The sequence below is a fragment of the Anoplopoma fimbria genome, chromosome 12 (genome assembly GCF_027596085.1).
Source record: "Anoplopoma fimbria isolate UVic2021 breed Golden Eagle Sablefish chromosome 12, Afim_UVic_2022, whole genome shotgun sequence".
In the NCBI taxonomy this organism is placed as follows: Eukaryota; Metazoa; Chordata; class Actinopteri; order Perciformes; family Anoplopomatidae; genus Anoplopoma; species Anoplopoma fimbria.
Genome location: NC_072460.1, coordinates 26,738,989 through 26,744,988, shown reverse-complemented (window position 1 = coordinate 26,744,988; position 6,000 = coordinate 26,738,989). Strand labels below are relative to the sequence as shown.

General features: G+C 39.4%; 1 protein-coding gene across 1 annotated transcript in view; it reads right to left on the bottom strand.

The window, feature by feature from the left end:
* LOC129099332 (extracellular sulfatase Sulf-2-like) overlaps positions 1-6,000 on the bottom strand; it is a 56,992-nt gene that overhangs the window by 14,072 nt on the left and 36,920 nt on the right.

Sequence of the window (6,000 nt, the reverse complement as noted above, 5' to 3'; positions counted from 1 at the left end):
AGCTGCTGCTGTCCTGTTACAACAAAACACACACTCAGTGAACAAAATATAGAACACTTGAGCTTAAATCGTACTTTCCACATCCAATGAATGAGTCACAAAGAACCACGAGGGTTTAGTCATTTGCTGATATTCATAAACACAAACGTCTTTCTTTCCCAAAACTTATGAACATGTGGACTAAATATGCACCAACTGCACAAACGTGAAGGTGTCTCAGGTTCTTAAAGTGAAGTCAAAGCTTCCTGTGTTAAAGCTGCATTCTCTCTGCTCCATTTAGACATTTGTTATAAAAGGTTCATTCTGATGAAAGCGGTAAAAACTAAAGAGATGCACCGTCATACAGATACATTCATAAAAACATTGTTCTAATGTGCTAAGAAGGTACATTTCTTGCCGATCATTTTTCTTCCAAAAATTACTTCTCCTACAAAAATGTATTTGCTTTTGCAAGTAATTTGTATAACGTCATGTTTTAGAAAGCAGAAAATATGGTAAAAATATCACCGGTTGTCCAGAAATATTTTTCTCTTTCTGGTGCTATTGAAGCAAACATGATATTTTTATTATTATTGTTATTGCAGCAGTGTTTGGGTGAAATGTCAGCGCGGTACGTGACGCTCTGTTTCTCTTCTGTGTGAGGGCAAAAACATCGACCAACACGTCCGAGAGAGAAAATGAGAAGAAAAATGTAAAAAGAAACGGCAGGATTTTTGGTCCAAATAACAACAGGAGGATGTGTAGGAGGCTGAAATCACACACACACACACACACACACACACACACACACACACACACACACACACACACACACACACACACACACACACACACACACACACACACACACACAGTTATTAGCTGCAGTCTTTTGTTTCTCTGATAATAAAACGCTGCAATCCTATAAGTCACACTGACACAAAGCACAGCAGGAGTGTGTGTGTGTGTGTGTGTGTGTGTGTGTGTGTGTGTGTGTGTGTGTGTGTGTGTGTGTGTGTGTGTGTGTGTGTGTGAGCTCCCAGCAGGGTGCGTCATGCAAATTAGCCAGTAATCAAAACAGAGGAGGCTCACTGGTTTTTCTGTGTGTGTGTGTGTGTGTGTGTGTGTGTGTGTGTGTGTGTGTGTGTGTGTGTGTGTGTGTGTGTGTGTGTGTGTGTGTGTGTGTGTGTGTGCTCTCATGTTAAAGTGGTCTGGAGGCTCCAGCTGTGAACAGATTGAGATTACACACAACCCGCTGAGACAGAGACACACGAGCCTCTTTGTCTCAGTGAGAAGGTTTCTCTGGACGTCTGCTGGTTAAAGAGTCTCCACTGACCGACACGTCTCTACTAGACTCTACTGGACTCTACTCTACTCTACTCTACTCTACTAGACTCTACTCTACTAGACTCTACTCTCTACTCTACTAGACTCTACTCTACTCTACTAAACTCTCTACTCTACTAAACTCTACTCTACTAGACTCTACTCTACTAGACTCTACTCTACTACTCTACTCTACTAGACTCTACTCTACTCTACTCTACTAGACTCTACTCTACTAGACTCTACTCTACTCTACTAGACTCTACTCTACTAAACTCTACTCTACTAGACTCTACTACTCTACTAAACTCTACTCTACTAGACTCTACTCTCTCTACTCTACTAACTCTACTCTACTAGACTCTACTCTCTACTAGACTCTACTCTCTACTAGACTCTACTCTACTAGACTCTACTATACTCTACTCTACTAGACTCTACTCTGCTCTACTAAACTCTACTCTACTAGACTCTACTCTACTCTACTAGACTCTACTCTCTACTCTACTAGACTCTACTCTACTAGACTCTACTCTACTCTACTAGACTCTACTCTACTAAACTCTACTCTACTAGACTCTACTCTACTCTACTCTACTCTACTACTACTCTACTCTACTAGACTCTACTCTACTCTACTCTACTCTACTAGACTCTACTCTACTACTCTACCTACACTCTACTCTACTCTACTCTACTCTACTCTACTCTACTCACTCTCACTTTTGGTTTTCCATTTGCAAAAGCTGTTGATAGTACATATTTATTATTTTTGGTACCGTCTATGTTCCAAGTGAGCTGAGCCGATACTCAAACACGAACACTACTACCTACACTACTACCTACACTACTACCTACACTACTACAACTACTACTACAACACTACTACCTACACTACTACAAACAGTACTACCAACACTACTACCAACACTACTACCTACACTACTACCAACACTACTACCAACACTACTACCTACACTACTACCAACACTACTACCAACACTACTACCAACACTACTACCACTACCACACTACTACTACTACCTACACTACTACCTACACTACTACCTACACTACTACCTACACTACTACCAACACTACTACCTACACACTACTACCAACACTACTACCAACACTACTACAAACAGTATGAACACTACTACCTACACTACTACAAACAGTATGAACACTACTACCAATGCAGTAATGTGGTGTATTTAAGTTTTGTCTTGTACACTAAACAATATACTTCGGTAAATCCACTACATATATAAATATACACATTTAATTATTTTGAGTTATGAAATACACAACTATAAATCACACATTTATTTAGGAATTGTGCTGAAATATGTTTTGAAGTATTATATACATAAATAAGATTAGATAGAGTTATTATTTATAATAATATTCTAAATTAATTGATTATTTATTATGATTTTAAACATGATAGGATTTTTATGTTTTTTGTCATGCACCAATCAGCAGGTCATATTCCTTGTATGTGCAACGTATTCTTGACAACAAACTGTTTCTGATTCTGACAGAAGTAGAAATAAAGGGAGAGACTGAGAATAAACAGATGTGGGATCAGATCCAGCACTACAGCATGTTTTAAACCCAGTTTATGGATCAGATGATGAACCCAACAGCTGGACCGGAGCAGAGCGGTCCAGCTGTGTTCTGTCCTGCAGTGACCCAACGCAGTCCGTCAGTAATCCACTTATTTACGTTATGTCATACAGCGTCATTATAGAACTGACCTAAAAACTGACCTGAGACCAGACTAACCCACAGGATTACTTTTCTCTCGCTCAGTCTGAACACAAGCAGGTCAGAGAGCAGAATTTAAAATGTTTCATGTTTGTTGTCATGAAGAAAAGATCTCCAGCTGGAGCTCTATGAAGAATAAAGAGCTTTTTGTCTTTACAGTGGAATTAACTGTGCAGCTCATGTGATTTAGGAATTTATCCTCACGTCACTGTTTCGTGCAGCTCAAGAAAAAACAAATACAAAACCAATGAGGAGGAGTTTTTGGTTCAGTTGCATCGATTTTGATCCATTTATTTAAAATCTGTCATTAGTCTGACAATGATGAATCAGTGGAGTTCTCTCTTAGTACAAACATTGTCATGATAACAGAAAACCACCCGCTTTGACTATTAGGAAGTCACATGGTGTAGTATAAAGAGCGACAAAGTACACAAAGGTAGGAGGACAGGGTGAATGTATTGGGTCAAACAAACACAGGACTTTCACCAGGCCAATGCTCCATGTCTTAATACTTGCATTCTCTCTCCTGTCCACCAGGGGGCGACTCCTCTGGTTGTATAGAAGTCTATGAGAAAATGACTCTACTTCTCTCTTGATTTATTCCCTCAGTAAACATTGTAAACATGAGTTTATGGTCTCAATCTCTAGTTTCAAGTCTTCTTCAATACAGCATGATGTTCATTTAGTAAATGATGCTCCATTTAGAGTCAAACAGACCATAAAGCAGGGGATGCTTTAGGGCGGGGCTACACACTGATTGACAGGTCGACACCACAAAATGAAAGATGAAAGTTAATTGGAACATTTTGGTCTCCTAAACATGTCATAGTCAGCGTTTGGTTGTATTTAGCTCCACCCACTCATGTTACTTCTTCTTCCAAGATAAAAAAGGTGGGGATGGACAAAATAAAGATGGCGGCCGCCAAAATGCTAAACCTGAGGCTTCAAAACGGCATACCCAAAAACAAGTGGGTGACGTCACAGTGTCTATGTTACTTCTGATATACAGTCTTTGGTAAGGTTACATAACGTAGCATAGGGAAGATTAGCATAGCATCAAGCAATGTAAGGTAGCGTAGCGTAACGTAACGTAGCGTAGCGTAACATAATGCATGATAGTTTCATCTCTCTCACTCTCCTCCCCTTCTTCAACGTCATCTTTTTCAGATTTATTAAGGTGATCTTAGATGTTAAACTTGTGCTGCTGCAGAATTTCCCTCACTTGTTGAAAAAGAATAGAAATATTCGTCAACATGACTCTGATGTTTATTCAGATATGAGGCTGACATGGTAAATTGCTGTCAGATTAACATAAAGAGGTTTATTCCTGAGAGGTGCTTTAGTTATAAGCTTATCTGTTAAACTTCTTTTTAGTTTCTCTGGAGCATCCCTGATGCCTGGAGGAGCTTTGAGTCAAACTGATCTGTTTTAAGAGGTTTTGGTTCACTGCTTGGAAGTGAAACATCTTTTTATTTCTGCAATGTGAAGCTGCTGGAAATAAAAGCAGCCGTTTTGAATCCTGATACTTTCTTGCATTTGATATTCATGGAGTCCCGCCTGGAAAATGAATCCACCGCTGCTGTTGATTCCAGATAGTTTGTTTCATTTGATATTCAGAGCTTTCTTCTGAGAGCAGCGAAACATTATCTCCTCACATCGGCCGGAGGAGTCTGCAGTAAACAGCAGCAGTAAATATGAATCAGCAGCTCCGGGGAACAAAAGGCACAAATAATATATAAAACATAAACTTTAAAATGAAGTAGAAATATATGTGGAAGGGTTATTTTTTCTTTTAGAGACAATATGGTCCTATGGTCCTTTGTGGCAACATTCGGGACAGTTGAAATGTAACTTTCGATGATGTTTTCTGCATTTTCTTTATACCTTTTGTTTTCTTAAACACAGAATTACCACATGCCCATCTCCAATTATTCAATTTATCTTTTTACAAAGAACAACTTGGTAAATTTTTCTATTGATGTCAGTTTCTGAGCCATGACAGAGGATATAATGCTGTGTATGGACTCAGTCTGGGTTAGGCAACAAAACTACCAAGTTAGGTTTATGAAAAGATGGTGGTTTGGGTTAAAAGAACTACAGAAGTGACTTCAATACAGAAGTAATGTGACAAATCAACGTTGACTTTTGGTTTCAAAAGGGGAACGAACAACGGTAATGTGTTGAAGCTGCATTCTCTCTCCTGTCCACCAGGGGGCGACTCCTCTGGTTGTATAGAAGTCTATGAGAAAATGACTCTACTTCTCTCTTGATTTATTCCCTCAGTAAACATTGTAAACATGAGTTTATGGTCTCAATCTCTAGTTTCAAGTCTTCTTCAATACAGCATGATGTTCATTTAGTAAATGATGCTCCATTTAGAGTCAAACAGACCATAAAGCAGGGGATGCTTTAGGGCGGGGCTACACACTGATTGACAGGTCCACACCAGAGACGTATACGGCGTCTCTACGTCACTCCTCCTCAGTCCATATATGGTCACTTCCTGTTCACTGGTTGCAAAAAAAACAAACAATGGCAACGGCAGTTATCCAAGATGGCAACGGTGAAAAAACGCGGAACTCAAGGCTTCAAAACATCCAAAAACCAATGAGAGACGTCACCATGACGACGTCCACTTCTTATATACAGTCTGTGCAATTAAAGCTGGATGAAAACAAACTTCTTTATTGAAATAAACCAGGTTTACTGGTCAGACTGGAGCTACTGGGTTGCCTGTAAGGCCTGAACAGATAGACGTGATCACTAATTACTGTGATTACTAATCTTATTAATATTTAATATGAGACAGACTCTATCACCAAACATCACCAATGTTCTGGTGTCTGAAAGGGAGCAAATCCCTGCCTCCTGAACGCTCATCTGTCCACATACTTCACATCGTGTATCACACTACATTATCAT